This window comes from Tamandua tetradactyla, chromosome 1, assembly GCF_023851605.1.
Source record: "Tamandua tetradactyla isolate mTamTet1 chromosome 1, mTamTet1.pri, whole genome shotgun sequence".
Classification (NCBI taxonomy): Eukaryota; Metazoa; Chordata; class Mammalia; order Pilosa; family Myrmecophagidae; genus Tamandua; species Tamandua tetradactyla.
Genome location: NC_135327.1, coordinates 183,174,148 through 183,194,817, shown reverse-complemented (window position 1 = coordinate 183,194,817; position 20,670 = coordinate 183,174,148). Strand labels below are relative to the sequence as shown.

The 20,670-nt window shown below is 39.2% G+C and overlaps 1 protein-coding gene across 2 annotated transcripts in view; it reads right to left on the bottom strand.

Moving 5' to 3' along the window:
* The window catches only part of TBXAS1 (thromboxane A synthase 1), a 189,946-nt gene that overhangs the window by 123,799 nt on the left and 45,477 nt on the right, over positions 1-20,670 (bottom strand). The window lies entirely within an intron of this gene.

Here is a 20,670-nt window from a genome sequence, read left to right as displayed (position 1 = left end):
CTTTCGTGATGAGAAATAAAAAAAGAAAAGAAAAGGATTATCGCAGGGTTGGTCCCAACTGCACCTGTCAAACGGTGGAGTAGTGGTTAGCAGTGTGCTGGCTACAGGCTTTGGCATCTTAGGGCCTAGATTTAAGTCTTGCCCTGTGATTTAACCACTGGAGTCACCTTGAGACTTTCTGAACTCTTTTCTTTGGTGAAAGAAGCTGTGTTATGAGGCTCAAATGTGAAACGAAGGCTGCTTTGTGCACAGTTTTATGCAAATGTTGATCATGATTACTTCCCCACAAGGAGGAGAAAGCAGCCATAAAGGAGGGGAGCTCCTGCACCCCCTGCCCCTATGGTGGCTGCTTCCTGCTGCAGGAAGCTGGGTAAGGAAGGGCAGCCTGGGAGATCAGGAGTCTTGGGCTCCCAGCCTGACGGCTCCCTCGTCAGCAGAAGGAATCCGGATGCATGTCCAGAGCCTTCTAATTTCTGAGCAGAGCTAAAGAACTGATGAAGGCCTTCAGGTACTCTGACAGCTGCTAAATATCAAGGATCTGATAAATTCTTGCCCCAGTGACAGTTTTATTTACCCTCAGGTTGAGGATGCTAAGTAATTCAACTGTTGTTCTGACCTTAGTTCTAACCTTTGGGGTAGAGTGTAGAAATGGAAGGGTTAGGAAGCTGTGAGGAAGGTTGGGTATATCCAGCTGGGGATCACAACTGTGAGTTTCTGAGATTCTCAACTTCCAAAAGGCTCAGATAAAAAGGAAAGTAGAATTTCAGTGGTGGGAATACTTGACTTTTATGGGGGCCCCTCCAGAGCTGGGCAGCCAGCACAGGGCTGTGGAGAAAACATGGTCCCTGGGTCCTCCCATCTGGAGATCTTCCTCAGTTCGGCTCATTTGGGTCATCTTGCCCTTTCTTATTACCTATAAAATCTGTCATTAGAGCAAAGTGGGTTTATGTTATCTGAGTAGCAGAGCAGATTCAAGCTACCAGGGATATTTTTCATGAGGACTCAGTGACATAAGTTGCAGATCCTTGGAATCCAGAGCTGCTTTCTCTAGACTCCAATCTTACCCCTGTACCACCTGCCCATGGAAGGCTCAGGTCTGTCACACCTGAGGATTGACCATTGATTTCACAGAGTCCTATAGAGACTGGTGGACTGAATCAGCCCTTGTCCAAACCCTTCCCCTGCATTGTGCCTTGAGTCTATTCTACACCTTTCTCCCACCCTCCTCAGATTGATTAGAATACCTGGTACCTTGTTTCCTGGCCAGACTTTGGGCCTCCAACTCAGAGACTTCTGTCTCCTTCATTCTAGTTTTTCTTCCTGGTCTGATGCTTTCTACATGTAGGCTCTGACTCAGCTTATCTACCTAGGACTTTCGAAAATGCAAATCTGATTATACCACTCCTTTATTTAAAGCCCTTCAATGATTTGTTGGGATCAAGCTCCATGGGAGTCTTTAGCATGGCATACAAAGTTCTTCACAATCTATTTTTGCCTTGTTCTTTGGCCTCATCCCTCTTATTTCCAATCACCCCAAAAGCCAATACTGATCAACTTGTATTTATCCAAACCCTCCATGATCTCTCACCTCTATGCCTTTGCACATGCTATTCTCCTGCTTTGCTGGAACAGTGCTCCCTCTTTTCTTGCCTAGTTAACTCTTAGCGGTTCATTACTAATTGTAATTGCTTTCATGACTCTTTTCACTCAATTGTGAGTACTTTAAATACAGGAAACTTGTCTTATTGATCTTTGGGTGTCTAGCATTTACTTCAGTGCCAGGTAGGCAATAGGAGTTCTGTAGTATTAATGGAGGGTGCTATATTCCATTTTCAACCTCTAATATTGGTAAATCCTTAATTAGTTTCCCAATGGGCCTCTAAACCAATTCCTGCATGCAGGCCAAATTTATCTTTGTAAAACAGATGTTGACCGAACCAGAGAAAATATTTGGAAACCATATATCCAATAAGGGTTTATTATCCAAAGTCTATAAAGAGATCCTACAATTCAAAAACAAAAAGACAAACTCAATTTAAAAATAGGGAAAAGACTTGAATAAACATTTCTCCAAAGAAGACGTACAAATGGCTGAAAAGCACATGAAAAGATGCTCAACATCATTAGCCATTAGGGAAATGCAAATTAAAACCACAATGAGATACAATCTCATACTCACTAGAATGGCCACTATTAAAAAAATGTTGGCAGGGATGTGGAGAAGTAGGAACACTTGCTCATTATTGGTGGAAATGAAAAATGGTACGGCAGCTGTAGAAAACAGTTTGGCAGGTCCTAAGAAAGTTAAGTATGGAATTACCATATAACCCAGCAATCCCACTTGTAGATATATATCCAAAAGAATTGAAAGCAGGAACTCAAACAGATATTTGCACACTGATGTTCATAGCATTATTCACAGTTGCTAAAAGACATAAGCAGTCCAAGAGTCTATCATCCAACAAATGAATAAACGAGATGTAGTATATACACCCAATGGAATATTATTCTGCTATAAAAGAAATGAAGTTTTGATTCATGCAACAACATGGGTAAGCTTTGAAAACTTAATGTTGAATGATCTAAAGCAAACACAAACAGATAAATATTGTGTGATCTCACTGATATGAAATAATTAGAATAAGCAAACTCATAGAGTCAGAAGCTAGAATGCAGGTTACCAGGGACTGGGGTGGGTGAGATGGGGTGTGGTCAGGAATGAGGAGCGAATACCTAGTTAGTACAGAAGTTTCTGTTTGGGGTGATAAAGACTTGGTAAGGGATGGTGATGATGGTAGCACAAAATCATTAACATCACTGAATTATTTATTTAAATATAGTTAGAAGGGGAAACTTTAGGTTGCATACATAATACTAGAATAAAAAATTTTAAAAAACACAGTACTATACAACACAGTGAACCCTAATATAAAGTATGGACTATAGTTAACAGTAAAATTATAATAATGTTGTTTCATCAATTGTAACAAATGCAAAATGTTAGTAACAGGGAAAACCCTTTTATAATGGGAACTCTGTATTTTCTGCATGATTTTTCTGTAAACCTACAACTTCTCTCATAAAAGTAAATAAATAAATAATAATAAAGAAACAGATGCTGGCCATGTTGTTCCACTCTATATAAACCATCTAATAAACACCCATTGTTTGTTCAACCTTCTTGGCTTGCAATGAGGAGGATCCTTCAGAGCACATAACAGTCAACTCCCCTTTTGGCCCCACACCTCTTTCTCCAAGATCTTGGTAATTTTTTCATAGTGCCCCCAAGGCCAAAAGAAGAACCTAACACAAGAGATTATCCTTGAGGTTATTCTTACGCATTATATAGATATTTCTTTTTAGGTTATGTTGTATTGGAGTGGCTAGAGGGAAGTACCTGAAACTGTTGAGCTGTGTTCCAGTAGCCTTGATTCTTGACGATTGTATAATTAGGTAGCTTTTACAATGTGACCATGTGATTGTGAAAATCTTGTGTCTGATGCTCCTCTTATCTAAGGTATGGACAGATAAGTAAAAGCAATGGATGAAAAAGATAAACAAATAATAGGGGACAAAGGTTAAAATAAATTGGGTAGATGGAAATACCAGTGGTCAATGAGAGATATGAGTAAGGGGTATGGCATGTATGAGTGTTTTCTTTTTTCCCTTTATTTCTTTTTCTGGGGTGATACAAATGTTCTAAAAAAAAAATCATCATGATGATGAATACACAACTATGTATTAATCACATGATATATAATGTATGGAATGTTTGCATGATAAGATATAGCAATAAAAATATATTTTAAAAAGGAAAAACTTAGTCCCATTTTTTTTTTAGTACTTAGGTCTAACCAACTTAAGGATTTATGCTCTAACAACTTGGTTGCCATCTGAAAAAATGATACACATAAATTAATTTTATTCTCACATTGATGGACTGATATCACTGTGTTTCCCATAAAAGTTTAAAATATCCCAGAGAATTTTGATTTAGTTCAAAATACCATGCATCTTGATCAGTTGTATAAAAATGTGCAATGTATTTGTGAAATTTGAAATCTATGGTTTTAGCCTAGTGTATTTCATCATTATATATCTGTGTGTGTCAATTTGGTAAATGCTGTTGATTTGCTGCCCATGGCTATTTTTACATATGCTTCAGGTAACCCACAAAGCAGATCAGAACATCCCATCTGCTTGTTGAATTTACCGGCAAAAATGTATATATCATTTTTATAATAAGAAAGATTATAATGTTTAAATTTTTAGAAATGGAAATTTTGCATATCAAATAAAGATTATGAGATGAACAAAGCACAGATGTGGCATTACCTTATGAGGGAAAATAATGGCTTCTAATCCTTTGTACACTTGCCACGGTTGCTCTTTGATCTTAAGTCTAGCCATGAGCATTTTTATGTTACTACCTTTTTTCAAATATACCAAATGTTTCCTTTATTATTATATGTCAATTTTTTTCTCTTTCATTTCAATAAAATCAATAAATCTTTTATAGATAAAGATATAGACAGAGACAGAGATAGAGATAGAGACATAGATATATACCTCCCAGGGAATTTTTGTGAGTTCAAAGTGGCACCCTGGGGCATCTTGGCACACAGTTTGCAAATTACAGCCTTATCCACTCTTGTGATGAAAATTTACCTGTGGTTCCCCAAATTTGCAGTATTTCTCTATGGCTCCATTCTTTCACAGACAATTTTCCCTCTGAAGTACCCATTTCTTTGTTAGTTTGGAAAACTCTTTCAGACCATTGGTCTGCCTGTCACCTCTTCTGTGAAGCCTTCTCTAGCCTTTCAGTCCTTGCAGGTTCCATAGTACTTAGTCCATCCCTCTGTTAATCTGCATCTCACTCTGATTTGTTTATTGATTGATTCCTTACTGCTCTGTGAATTCTTTGTGGACAAGGTCCTGTCTTATTTTTCCTTCTAACTACCACCACCCCTGCCTGCCCAGAAGCTAGCAGAGTGGCTAAGACACAGGAGTAAAAGGAAGAGTGGTTTGAGGTCTGTTTTTCCAGTTCTGAGAAATCAGTTTTTCCTCCTTTTTTCCTGCTCCTGGAAGATTTGAAACCAAATCTGAAAGTGCAGCATCTTGTTTCTCTTACTTACATTCAACTTGGATCCTAAAAGTTACCTAGTTATTGTTTGTGATGGTTAAGTTCATGTTACGTTTATGGTGTCCAGTTTTTGGTCGAGCAAGCACTGGCCTGGTTGTTGCTGCAAGGATATTTCATGGATTTAAATCATCAATAAGTTGATTGCATCAATGGCTCATTACATCCACATTAAACTGAGGAGACTGCCTTCAGCAATGAGACACATCTCATCCAGTCAGTTGAAGGCCTTAGAAGAAGTGTTGATTTCAGCAATCAGAAGGGAGAATTTCCATCTCTACTTCCAGCTTCTCCTAGGGAATTCATCAAAAACCTTCTCCAGAGTTCCCAGCTAGCAGCCTGTTCTACAGAATTTGGACTTGCCCATCCCCTACATAAAAAAAAAATTTAAAAAAAACTCAGAATATTTACATTTTATATATATATATCTCCTGTGGGTTCCATTTCCCTAGAGAACATTCTGTAAACTTGTGGCCAACACTTTCTACCTCACTGCGGAAGAGGTAGCTATCTGCTGATCTACTCTACTGGCTTCTTCACCCATGACTCTGCCTCTGTGGCCCACACCAGTGATTCTCAGGTCTATCACTGCCCAGAGGGAGCTGGGCAGAGAGAATGTTCAGATCATCTCCTACTTCAACCCAACAGTTCATTTGAATCAAAGCTTCCATGAAATGATAGACATAGAGACGTGCCACCCAGATTCTCCTTTGGGGAAGGACTTTACTTGCTGCCCATATGTAAAGAGTGGAGGCAGCATAGAGCCTCCAGCCATCAGCTCCTTCATGCTTGTCTCAGCTACAGGGAGCTGTCTTACCTGAGTTCAACCCCTTCTTGGTAATTCCCACAGCCAGAGATGGAGTGAAGCAGGAGTATAGAGGTGGGGTCAATTTGACTGCTGCAGGATGATTCTAATAGGCAGTACTTATTCCAGAGCTCCCTGTAGGGTTGGCCAAGGCCTTGTAGGGTCCACAGTACAATCTGGTTTCTTCTTCTTCCTAATTATGCTTCCTACCTCCTTCCCTTCATAAGCATTGATCCTTATTAAAAGTCTTGTACCCCAAACTCCATCTCAGTGTCTGCTTCCAGAAACCAACCTGCAACACATGGCGAACCAGCTCAAAAGCAATTGCAAAAGGGATAAAGACAAAAGTCTTAGCTCTACAACCAAGGCTTTCCATCAGCCCAATGCTATGCACATAACAAAAACTTGAATATTAGTTAAGTGAATGATATTTGGAGTGGTGCCAGCCATGAGTTCTTTCAGGGGTAAGGGAACCATTTCCTTCTGTCTGTGCCATTGGTTTGTGGAAACCATGAAAAGAGTGTGGGAATAGGGAATAAAGAGGAGAGGTGGTGACACCTATTCCAGAATGAAGAGAGAACAGGTGATAGAAAGAATATTGAATTTGGAGTTAGAACTTGGAGACTTTGGACCAGTCCCTTGAGTCTCTGGGCCTAAGTAGATTTCCCAAGTAGAGAAGTAGGTCTTACCACCCTTCTTTAGGAACCTCTTTGGCTGTAGCTGGAAATAGGTTTGTTTGTTCCTTTGTCTAGGTCAGTCTTTAAATGCTCAAAGCAGAGGGGTAATAAGGACTCGGGTCCACTCACATACGAGCCAGCCTGGAAGAGGCCAAAGGACCATGACTCCCCCAAGGGAGTCCCCAAGAAAGAGGATACCCCATTGTGATCTGCCCTTTGACTTCCCAGTCTTGCCCCCAGCCCCAAACCATTTTCTGTCCACTTTCCTCAACCAACCCCACCCAGCCACACCCATGGAAAATGCACGCTCTTTGGAGAGGCCTGGTTCTACAGCAATGGCTTGGTATGTGGGTGGTGGCAAGGCACTCTCAGGAGGCCACCTGCTGACCAGGAGACACCTCAGGGCTGGCAGCCAGGGCATGCAGCAATGGTTCTGCCTTTTCACAAGTTTTCTGAATCTGGGGAGGCTCCTCGCTGTCCTTTTTTGGGGAATGGGCTGGAAGCCAACCTCTCTCCCCAACCCTCAGCTTCTTCATCTGTTAGATGAAGTGACCCTTCTAGTCCCTGTGATTTACAATTATGAAAAATTACAGTAAAGCCTTCCCCAAAATAGAGCTATGGCTAAAGGTAGGTTTGGGTAGCAAGGGGAAGAGATCTCTGAAACAAACCTATAACAATAAACCTCTCACTCTACTGAATATAACCCCCCCATTTAATTTATTCAGTTAATAAAACTCATTCCCCAGAGGGAGACAGGCAGAGGTAAGCTACAAACCAATCTGCCTGTGTGTGCACGAATATATATGTATATCTCATAACAATAAAAATAGAGTAATTAAGAGACGTATTGAAGTGTATAAAAATCCTGAAGGACACTGAAGATTCCAATTCAAGTTACAGTCCTTGGTGCAAATTTAATTCAGTGGGGATTAGATAAATAAAAATAAAGGGAAAAAAAACGAACAAAGTCAAACAGATGTTAGGCAAGCAATTTTTTTCACAGTAAGAATCATAAACATGAAGAACAGCCTATAAGGCAAAGTTGTTGATGCAAACAGCATCAGGCTACTAAATAAATAGTTAGATGGCACTGCAGGGACAAAGAAACATTAAAATAGTCATTTGGCTGTCCCAGAATATCTGCGCCCACACGTTACGCCCAGGCATGTATATTCTTGGTCATTGGAGGGTAGTGTGAGTGTGTGCGTGCATTTACCTTATTAAATAGAGTTCAGGCAGGACATATATTTGTGGAGACTCCATGGCAAAATCACCTCTCCACAAGCGACACGTGGACTCAGCATTTAAATAGAGGGATGTCAGTTCTGAGAAAACCGTGTGGACAGGAAAGGAAACCCAGTGCCAAGGGAAGAATATGCTGTCCCAGGCTAGGTATTAGAGAGCCCAGATGAGTGTCTCTGAATAGAGAACTTAATGACACAAAAATGAGTTGGGGAGAAATAAGAAGCAGGAAAAAAAAAAAAAAGCACAGATCATAGTGTTTTAGGAATGAAGTGAGTGTTTAAGTTGCTAAACCACCCTACACATTTTATGGCTAAGAAAGTGGAGGTCTGAGGAGGTGAAATGATTGTGTAGCATGCGAAAGCCAGCTGGCCCCTTACTGAGGGACATGAGGATGAGGCAGCCACGGAGCAGGGAGTCCCTGAAGGATTGAAAGTGAGCGGCATGACAGACCAGAGCCTTTCTGAAGGACAATGTGCAGTAAGTAGTGAAGCTTCCCCCACCCCGGGCTGGCCAGGGGGCCCCAGAAGTCACCCCTATCCCCAGAATGCCAGTTTGCTGTGAGGTCTTTCTGATCTAGAACTGAGGAGCAGAGGTATCATAATTAAAATCCCTGATTCGCTTACAGAGAGCTCTGATAATTTCTTTCATTCTCACATGAGACCTGTGAGGTAGGCAGGCACTCAATCTTTTTTTTTTAATGAGAAATAATTAGTTAAGTGGCTTGTTCTAGTAGCGTGGCTTGTAATGGCTGAGCTAAGATGGAAACCCAGATCTGGCTCCTAACCCAGTTTTTTTTTTCTAGTGCACGAGGCTGACCCCCAAGATCAGATTGTAAGAGAGGGGAGCCCCTCCAGAGTGAGATATGAAGTAGTATAATAAAAGTTGTATTAGTGATTTGAATGGAGCCCCAGTAGCACGTCTTATCATAGTATAATAAAAGTTGTATTAGTGATTTGAATGGAGCCCCAGTAGCACGTCTTATCATACCTTTACCTCCTCTGTTTACCCTTTGGATCCCAAGATGGCCTGATAAGGTAGTAAGTAAATTTTCTTCTTTTATGGGCTGACTTTTGAATTGATGGAGTTTAAGTCACAGATGGGGAAAGATTATAGACTCCCTCTCCATCAAAGTCTTGGCTTTAAGATGATAAGTTTTTCTCAATTCCTTTCCGTATGTCTGGGAAGTTATACTAATGACCCAAATTAGCAAAATAACAGAATCTTATTGTTTGAGGTTTCTTTAGGGACAGTTTTGTCATGAAAGGCATGTACTAAAAGGCAATGCATTTGATGATTCAATAAACATTTACTGAGCACCTATTACATGTCAGGCCCTGGGAATAGAAGAGTGAACTGAAGAGATAAAGTTCCTTTTCTCATGGATTTTGCATTTCGCAGGCAAATGAGACATACACTTAAATATAATTATAAATAATTATATTTATATTATAAATAATTATATTACATATTTTATATCAAATAGTAATATATGTCTGGAGAAAACAGAACAATGATGAGAAAGAGAGGACACCAGTCTAGATTGGGCAAATGGGTTAGGCTTAGCCTAGGAGGGGACACCTAAGCAGAGACTTGATCCAAGAGAAAGATTTAGGTGTGCAACTACCTGAGGAAAGGCACTCCGGGCAAGGGGATGGCAAAAGCAAACCTCCTAAGGCGAGAGTGTTGGGAGTGTCCGAAGAACAAGAGACAGAGGAATAGAAAAAGCAGAACCTGTACAAGTTCTGTGTGCACCTCTTGCTAACCATGTGTTTTCTTGTCTTAAAGTCACCTATGTTTCTTTTTTTTTTTTCTTCCAAGCAAAATGAACAACAGGTGCACTGCTATGTTTCTTTATAAATTGAGGATAATGTGATCTCTCCAGCCAGACTAACGGACTTGTCCAGAAGATCACATGAGATATGTGTTGAAAGAACGTGACCCACAGAGGATGCTGGAAAAGGGTAATGGGCTATGAGCCCTGAATACATAAATGGCCTCAGAGAACAAAGACATAGATCTCTTACAATCATACAGGAAGATCTATCTATCATTTAGAAATTCTCACACAGGTCCATGCAGAGCTCTGTGTAAAATGTTCCCTGTGGCATTGCTTATTGGGGGCCATTGTTACCTTCTCTGCGAGAGTGAGTGGGTACATTGGGTGCCTGCAGTATCATGCAGTCATTAGAACCAAGAGATTGGGTAGGAGCTCAGCAATATGAAGGATCTTGAAAACAGTGCTATGTGAAAAAACTAAGGAAAGGATCAGATCTATGATTACTATTTGCATAAGCTAAAGATAATACACACAAGACGATAATGTACAATTTGTAAGAACAGGTACACTAAAAAAAGATCCATATTAAACACAATGAAATAATTGTATGTTAGGTGTGGTAGAACAATGAGAGAAGGGTATGGGGATAAGAGGGAATAAATAAACAAACAGAACATGTGACCTGTGTGTTCCCTTGCCTCTCCATAGCACCACAGAATAAACACATACATACACACACAATGGCTTGAAATGTAGGTAATTAGTAATTACTGGTTGTAATGTTGATAATTCACAATGGTGAAGTAAACTATTGTTATCAGTGGTGGTTGTTTATTATTTTTTTAATGTAGAATTCTATAGAAGTAAAATGCTGCTATTCATTAGATCTGTTTTCTCTCAAAGCCATTCTCCAAATTCTGGTACCAAGAGATCTTCTGGTAAACAACAACAAAAAATTTCTGTGGTCAAATAAACAGGGCATACTAAAGTCCTCATTTGGAGATTTTCCAAGCACATCACCACATTAAAGTTTCTGAGAAATCTTACAACACAGAGACCTGTGTCCCTTTTCCTAATTCAGTGGTTCTAGCATTTGACCAAAGGAAACTCCCCACATTTATTTTCCATGCTAAATTATTATTGTCAGTGGAAGTGGTCCAAAGAACAAACTGTGGAAAATGCCACACTAGATTATTGAGGCATGAGAGAGGCAGGAGATTGCAGATTCCAGTATAGCCTCAAACTCATATTTCTCCTCTCTCTGTCCTATTGCATGTACTTGTTTCTAAATCACTTTGAACCTAGTGTCTCATTAGTAGCACCAACTGATTATGGCAAAGATAAAGCTATTTTTCCCTCTACCATGTTCAACCATCTCATTATGGCGGAAACACCATTTTGTCTCCAGAATACCAAGCTGGCATTAGTGATTAATGTTGAGTCATCTCTTATACCTTAAAATTGATGAGCTGTTAATTCTGTTACATTTTCCTACAGAATGTTTCCTAAATAAACCCGTCCCTCTCTTTTTCTTCAATTTCTGTTGGTCCAAATCACTGTTCTCGCTCCTGGGTTATTAGATGGTTTTTTTGTTTGTTTGCTTTTATTTGATGAACTCCATCTTCCGCCTTCGACTCCTTGCCCTGCCCTTCTGTACTCTGTTCACCTGCCAACGTTCATCAAATAATCCACTTCTTTAGCTCCATTCCTTAGGTCTGTCTCCTTTCTTGCAACTGCCAAGGTTGTCCTCTCTATGGGTGTCCCAAACAATATAGTTCCCCAGCATACTTCATCCTCTACTCTTCCTATTTCTCTCTCAGACAAAATCTCTACACTTTCTGCCAAGTTTATATGCCGAGGCATACTCTTCTCCTTGGGCCACTGCCATCTCTCTTTTATTTGGATAGCCATGGAGCTTGTTAACCTCTCTCAGTGCAGTGACTCGGTGGGATATGAAAGGGAAATTCAATGTGTCTTCTCCAAGCAAATGGTCAGAAAGCTGGAACTTATGCCTATGAGTTTCTGAGAGAAGGAAAACTAAAAAAGCCATAAATTGCGAAGATATACTCTTTTTTTTAACTTTTTTTTTTTTTTTTTTACATGGGCAGGCACCGGGAATCGAACCTGGGTCCTCGGACTTGGCAGGCAAGCATTCTTACCTACTGAGCCACTGTGGCCTGCCCAACTTTTTTTATTAATTAAAAAAAAATTAAATAAAACATTTAGATATCATTCCATTCTACATATACAATCAGTAATTCTTAATATCATCACATAGTTGCATAGTCATCATTTCTTAGTACATTTGCATCGATTTAGAAAAAGAAATAAAATGATAATAGAGGGAAAAAAGACTATACATACCATACCCCTTACCCCTCGCTCGAAGATATACTCTTGACAAATGACTTGAGGTAAGAAGTCCTGAGGCTGAAGCATTAGTACTGAGGAGAGGAGAAGGAAAAGTGTGGAACAAGTAGAAGTAAACAAGAGTTCTAGACAGAGAAGACTAAATTTATATGAAACTCAAAGGCCATAGTGACATGGCAAGAAAGAGCAAATTTGGATAGGAGCTGAGAGTACATTGAAAAGAAAACATAAATTCTAAATGTTTTGGCAGAAAATAGTAAGATAAGGGAAAAGGGGGCTCTGGGCAGGGACAACTTGGAATTTATTAAAATGAGCTGAATTTATGATGCAGTGTAAGCATTTATTGATAATGGGTCGCATCTGTTAAAGAATGTGCTCACTGGCTTACAGCCAATAGGAAATTAGAGGCAAGATCTGTGTGGTCGTACATTCCAATCAGAAATATGTGGTTCATGCTGACCAGTCAGGCTCCAGATCATAAAGAGAAAGTGTAAATTTCACCTGGGGTTCACACTCAATGCTTGAAGAAAAGAAATAATAGCCACTCAACCACGAGCAAAAGGGAACAATCAAGCACGGCTTTTAAAAGTCCTCTAGCATATATCATGGCCTCCTCAACACCTAATAGGACTCTGACTTGGTAGCAAGTAACATAGGACCATCTCCTACAATTAATGTTGTAGAAGCATAAAGACCCATTCCACCCACTAGGATGAAATCTTGCACCCTGAAGCCCTGGAGCTCATTAACAAGTATGGATTTGGAGTAGAGGAGATCTCAGGATGTTAAGTGCCCTTTTAGGGTTGAAGATAAAACATCAATTGGGTTCTGAGGTCAAGGGCAAAAAAATAAGAATTCTTGCTCAAGGGATGGTCTGGGGAGCCCAAATTCTAGCAGAGAAGTCTAAGACTTTGGAAAGACAGCTAAGAATCTTGGAGGATGAAGTCTTTTGGAAGGATCTGATGGCCACATCAGTTATAAGGTGAAAATTGTGTCTGGCGGTGCAGCAGAGACAAGAACTTTACTTATCCTCAGTCTTCAAATGAAAGTGGAAAGTTCATTTAACCATTGCTTCTTTGATGGTTAATATGTGCCAGACACTGCGTCAGACAATGAAGGAAAATGAGAGGGTGGTAACCCTCAAATTTCCTTCCCCAAGGGGCTCTGTTTTGAAGGGCAATATCTCCATTCAATACTTGGATTCCCACCACCCCTATAGCCTAAGTAGTATCAAGAGTTATTTGTGGATGTTATAACACAAAAGACCATAATCGCCACTTCCACCTAACCTGCTGTGACAGGCTATCCACCAGCTACGAGCTCAGGGCAATGGTTAGTAGGTTCCTCTTTAAGCAGAGGTGAAAACAGCACCAGCTGCCAACAGACTCTTTGGCGGTTAATGTCAGAGAATCAGGCAATTAAAATAGGCCAACAAATCTTTCTTGGGTGGGAAAAACTACATATAATGGGATGCAAAATTTTTGCAGTTTGAGGGTCAATGGGGATGATGTTTTCAAGAGCATGATCCCAAGATGTGGAGAATAAACAAGAAATTTATTTTAGTAGCCAAGTTTCTATTATCTGCCCCAGACATGTAGGCACCATAAAACCCGGCAGTCCCTTGCTAAGAAATCACTTCGTGTGCACAGCTGTAGAAATGTTATACATAAGACTGATCAGGAATAACTGGAATGCAGAGCAAACATCTGAAAAGCTCTAAAAGATTTAAGGGTCCTGGGGAAGAAAGAAGAATATGCTCCATTTTAAAGCTGAACTTTGATTATGTAAAATTAAATAGAATTTTAAATGTGTATGTGCATATAGGTGGTATATGACTTTTCTTTGCCTGTTAGAAAGCTTACACTGTTTAGCTGGAATTAGTTTGGGTTTAGGTGGTTAGATACCTTTGCCTTTGCCCCATCTGAGTAACAAGACTTAAAACTGGCTTTTAAATCATTCCAGGGCTTTGAGAACTTGTTTGGAAGAAGCTCCTCTGTTTATCAGGTAGTGATCAAAGAGAAACTTTAAGCTACCTGTGATTTGGGAATTAGTTGTTTCTTCAGATTTTGTAGTTATTGTTTTTTCTTTTTAAATTGTGAATTCGAAGATGGCTTGTCATTCTTCCTTTGGGATAGAATAGGAGTGATGCTTGCATTTTCAATTAGAGTTAAAGGCCACCCAAATTGGGTAGGTGTATGCAATTTTTGAGATTGTCTGTGGAACAGAGTTCTTGACAGGAAATTTATACATAAAGCTGTGGTGTTGTCTGGACCTACTTCCACCTGAGAGAATGCCTTGGCAAATGCCACAAAAATTCCACACTATGTTATATAACCCTATTTTGCATTTTGGGTTGAACAACTTGGATTTGGTGCAGGTACAATTCAATTACATGTGGAATATATTATTTGAAAATATTAGCTAAGAATTGAGGCTTTTAATGTAATTTCAATTTGAGGTGGTCTATTGTTTGGGAACACAACTATGCCGGGATATCATTTGAGGGATAAAGAAATTTCAATGCCATAGTTGATTGTCACTGCTGGAGAAGGAACTTCCGTCTACCTTGACCCGGAAACTGTTCTCTGTGGTGGACTTTGGATACAAACATCAGTGAATGCAAAATTGAAATCTGTGGCTTATTCTTTGGTCTCTGCAGCCCTCCACTCTTCCCAGCTAGTTGTGCTCCATCCCTTCACCATCTGCAGTTCCAGCCCTCCCTACAGAAGCTGGAACAACCCCCCAGCCTTGTGTTTTGAGACTTGGCACACTCGGCCTCGATTATTCCAGCCAGAATGGACCTCTTATCTCCAACAGAATAATGTGGCTTGGGTCTGGTTTCTGAGTTCTGGGCCTCATATCAGGCCCTGTGTCTTAGAACGGAGTGTCTGTATATGATTAGTCCCAGACCCCTCCTGCCAAGACTTCTTTCTTGGGACCCAGAAGCTTCTCAGTTTCTTGCACCAACCCCTAGTTGGGACCCTACAGTTCACCAATAGGCTTGCTGGAAACAATGTCCACTGACTCCTTGATTCCTGCTTTACTAGATGCTGATTATTGTCCAGTCCCACATCCTCCTTCTGGGCAGCTTTCTCCCAGACCACCCACTGTGGCCAGTGTTTACTAGAATGGGGAGCTGCCAATTTCTTACCCTTTAAACACTGTGTTTTGCCCATAGCTGAAATCTGCTCTGTCAGCACCTGCAGCCTGGTGGTCTGTCCATACACAGCCCATCCAGTGAATGGCGCTACTTCCAATTTCCAGCCCACTCCCTCTTGCCACCCCATCCCATGGGGTGTAAGAAACCTGAGTGGCCTTAACTAGCTGAGATGTGACATCACACTAATTATTGAGACGTTTATGCCTCATGCAAAAATCTTAGAGAATTTTTTTTAATTGTCAATTAATACACTTTGGTAAGCTTCTTAACTTGAGAGATTTGGGTCAATGCTTGGAAATAATTGTAATAGTATTTGAACTATCTGGGGTGTGGTTTTAAAGAAGTAAGGTGCTACTGAGCACAGGACACTAGTACTGAGCCCACGGAAACCATCGCTGGAAGAATAGTGTTTTCATTTGGGTCCTAATTTAGCCAATAATGGGCTTTTATGAATTTTGTCATAGGTTTCTCAGAATTGTAAACCACAAAGGGGCAAAAATGGGCTTATATAACAATCTTCAAATGTAAACTGATAAGAGGTTGTCATCTGTTTGCACTTACCTAGTTTAGAGCTAGAAAGGAATTGAGATATCATTCAAATTGCCTTTCAAATTGCTGATTTTGACTCAATAGTGCTTATGAAGTCAATGTTGTAGGTCATAACCAGCTTGCACTTATTTCATTTTTTTTATGAAAAAGAGTGGAATAGATCAAAGTGGATCACGCCATAAATAAGGTAAGTATTATTTTGTAAAACTTTTATTTCAGTTGTGTGTCCTTGTACATATCTGTATACTAGGTCACAATTATTATTATTATTTTTTGCATGGGCAGGCACCGGGAATCAAACCCAGGTCTCGGGCATGCCAGGCAAGAACTCTGCCTGCTGAGCCACTGTGGCCTGCCCACAGTATATTATTGACTAAAGTTCACAATTAAACAAAGTGTCAAAGCACTGATCTGGTCCAAATTCCTCATTTACATCCGAGAAAACTGAGTTTCCAAGAAGGAAATTGATTTGTCCAAATCTATTAAACTAACAAGTGGTAGATAGAAAAAGAGTTAGAGCTGGAATTTGAACCCCTGTTTTCTGTGGCAAACTGAATCACTCTGTTTGATCTTTTTGTCCACCCGAAAAAGAGGAATTAATATAGTCTCTTGATCTTTGTGAGTGTTGTCACAAATGACACAGACAACAGCTGTCATTAAAAAGTATAGCAGTCATCACCTATATGTTGTTACAGAAAAAGGATGAAGTGTGAAACAACTGAGGTGAAAGAAGAGGTCAGAAGTTGAGAGAAAAAAAATGGGTAAACTTCAGAAGGTTCTATAGATTAAGACTAGGGAGAAAATTAACTTTAAACTACATGGTAAAATGGAAACCTTGGAGCAATTCACTCTTTGGCATAACAAGAGATCATACTGGGGCAGGCAAAGTGAAGAATCTATTAAAGGTTCATAAAAGAAAAATGAGACTCTAAAAGAATTCCTCTGCCCCTGTCCCCTTTTGGTCTAAGTTGACTATTTGAGGACAGTTGTTCCTTTGATAATTCTACCTATTTGGTCTAAAGACTTGAACTGGTGATAGTTTTCCATATATGTTCCTGCTAATAATTTTCTCCCTATTCTCAAAATCCTCCTTAAGAAAAAGACCACTGTGTCAGGGTTTCACTTTTTATAAAATAAAGAGCCCACCAAAATGAAATAACAGTTTAATACTCCACTCATTTAAGAATGTGCTTTTTAGTCTATTAGCAACTGGTCTGTTTTGATCTGTGAAGATATTGATGTTTAACACATTGCATGATTCTCAAAACGTAGAATACAGACCATCAGGTCTCATACTAATTTGGGTTCCAGGTTCATGTCACTTGAAACTGATGATTCTCAGCTTTGCTTTCAACACTTCCGTGAAAGAAACAATTTTCACCAAGCTAGTAGACCCAAATATTGTCCAGAGTTTGGCTTCATGGCCAGAAATGTCAGAATAATTTAGAATTTCTCTGCTTAATTCCATAGTTTCAAGGATACTGTTTCTTCTCAGTGGTCATCCTATATTTTCAGTTCCAATAATGCTTCTTAAAACTGAACTGTATTTTTAAGACAAATACTTGATAAATGATCCTCTTTCTGAGCAGCTAAACCAAAGTTCGCCTGCTGTGTATCAATATCCATGAATCTCTTCTGCAACTTTGGCTTAATTCCACCTGAGAGTTCTGCCATTCTTTAATATCTATGATTTTATTGAGCAAAGTCCAATTTTAAAATAAGTATAATCTCCAGGTGTTGGCTGTCCACCACTTGAAGTCTAAATACATATATTTTCCTGAACAAATCAACAATAATAGTTCCCACCCCACCGTAACCCCTCTGCCACATTTTCAAATCAAGTGTTTTTAGATATCTCATGACGTCCAAGTTAAAAAAAGAAAAAGACAATCATATGAACCATCAGGAGTCTAAGAGGTTGAGTCCTTCAGAGCCCTTTAATTCCCAAAGTTTCTATTCTGTGGAAGTAGGCCAGCAAATCCCCCACAAGTTAATGATCTAACCATCTGACTGCATTAAAATAAACCATCTCTATGCTGCTCTTCAACCTCATCTAAATAGTACATAAACATGATGGTTAAGAGCACTTACATGAAAAGTTATTATGCCTTAATCACTTCCAGAGTACAAACTCTTCTACTGGATGGTGCAATGGAATCTCAGCTTAAAAAATGTTGAAATTACCCTACTCTTTTCATTGTGGTTGCCACATGCTTTTCCATATGTATCCCAAAGTTTCAACTTCCTCACTGCCTAGTGACAAAGTGCTATTAGTTCATGTGTGCTGGCTAATTACATAAAAAATGACACTAAAAACCTCAACTTGGAGGCATATTAGACACCTCCACCCTGTGTGGGCAGGAACCTTGAGGCTACGGGCCAGGCTGTTTATACTGAAAGCTCATTTGTTTGCTAAATAGATTTTTTTGGGTACAGAGATCCAGACTTCCCTGGGAGATTGATTGTTTCAGGTCCTGATACTTACACAGATATTCTTAGCAACAGCTACTACCGCTGCTAGGTATGCGAAGTGTCATCCAACTGATAACCAAATGAGGGTATTTAGTATAACGTTGTGTGTGATTAGGTGGAGCAATGGAACAGAGAAGCCAGAAATAAATATCGAAATTAGTAAATGATAAAGTGGCATTTCAATCAATTGTAAAGAATGAATTTCCAGCTGGAACACCACTATATGAAGAAAATGAACATGGATCCTTGCCTGTTTTTGTCTTCAAGTACATCCCAGATGCAGCAACATTTAAATATAAAAAAAAAAAGAAAAGGAAAAGAGCCTAGGAAAAAAGAAAGATTAAAAAAAATCCTCAGTGAAGAAAGTCTTTTGGAATAAAACACACAATGTACACACCAAGAAAATTAATTATTTTAACGTAAAAATACTGTGTTTTATGATAAGAGAAAACAAAATAAAGTCAAAAGGTAAATTACAAAACTGAGAAAATATTTTTCTTTAATGTATAAAGAGCTTCTATAAATAAATTAGGAAAAGATCAATAACCCTCTGGAAAAGTGGGCAAAGGATTCGACAGAAAACGAATTGTAAATTAATTTTGAACAATAAAAAGGTGCTAAAACTGGCTCATTATTAGAGAAATACAAATGAAAACTATAGTGATACACCATCAAATGGTAAAGATTAAAAATGTTGACAACGTATTTAATGGTGAGCATGTTGGGGGAATCAGGTGATCTCTTATGCTTGTTTGTGGAAATTTTAATTTGTAAAATCCCTAGAAAAAGCAATTTATCAAAATTTAAAAATGTAGATGATCTTTGACCTGCTTACTCCATTTGTAGGAATTTATTCTGCAGACTCTTGCTCAAGAGAACAAGGAGGATACACAGAATTATTTCTATAACAAAAGATTAGAAAAACCTAAATGTGTACCACTTGAGAAATAGTTTAAAAATTACAATACAGGTGAGCCGCTGTGGCTCAGCAGGCAGAGTTCTCGCCTGCCATGCTGGAGACCTGGGTTCGATTCCTGGTGCCTGTGCATGCAAAAATAAATAAATAAATAAAAATTATGATACAACCATACAATAGAATCTCTTAAAAGTAGAAAAACATTAAAAAAAATACATGTACAGAAATGAGGCTATTTTCCAAATACCACAAATAAAAAAGCCATGTAAAGATGAGTGTATAGCATGTATTATACATTTGAGTGTTAAGAAATTGGTAACAGAAGTTGCCTTGAGAAAGAATAGCTAGGGAACCAGGGTAAGCTTTACTTTTTTCTGTATACCTATGTTCACTCTTTGAATTATGCATTATGTTATCTACTTATAACTTAATTTTCTAAAAGGAATATGTGAGATTATGCAACAAAGCTGATTTGATGAAGGGATAAAGCAATTTAGGTGCCACTAATCAAAATGGAGGAGCACACGTGATCTCGAGGGTTGCTCTTATGAAACTTATTTCTGTAGCAGAGAAGCTAAGCCTACTTATATTATGCCTAATAGTTACTTCCAAAGAACCTCTTTTGTTGCTCAGATGTGGCCTCTCTCTCTGAGCCCAACTCTGTAAGTAAAATCATTACCCTCCCTTCTATGTGGGACATGACGTCCAGGGTGTGAGTCTCCCTGGCAATGTGAGACATGACTCCCAGGGATGAACCTGGCCCTGGCACCTTGGAATCATGAATGCCATCTTGACTAGAAGGGGAAAAAGAAATGTAACAAAATAAGATATCAGTGGCTAAAAGAGTTCAAATAGAGTCGAGAGGCTATTCTGGAGGCTACTCTATGCAAGTTTCAGATAGAGATTGCTAATTGCCCCAACCAACATCATTATATTTAACCCTAAAAAACACCTAGGGCTCTATCTGAGCCTATGAGTTGCACATACTAAGTTCACTTTTCAGAAACCTAAAACCTTCAGATGGTTCCTAGACCAGTTAAGTCCTGAAACCCAGAGGGACCAACCTATCCAAGAACACCAACTAGTTCCATCTCCCTATTCCATATTGCCAACACCCTTTTCCAATATGAAAATAGTAAGAATTGGCAGAACCAAAATATCCCTAAAGATTGGGAGAAGGACAAAAGGAGAAGGAGGAGTTGTAACAGACTTTAACATATGAGTATAAATATTGAATCATTATATTGATATTGCTATTTTTCCTTCAGTGTCTTGAAGCAGCTAGAAGGAAAAACCTGAAATTGAGGAAGTGTAAGCCATACTGTGCTGGTTTGAAATGATATGTGCACCCTAGAAAAGCCATGTTTTAATCCTAATCCCATTTTGTAAAGGCAGCTTCTTCTTCTAATCCCTATTCAGTATTGTATGTCTGAAACTGTAATTAGATCATCTCCCTGGAGATGTGATTTAATCAAGAGTGGTTGTTAAACTGGATTAGGTGGAGATGTGTCTCCACCCATTTGGGTGGGTCTGGATTAGTTTAATGGAATCCTATAAAA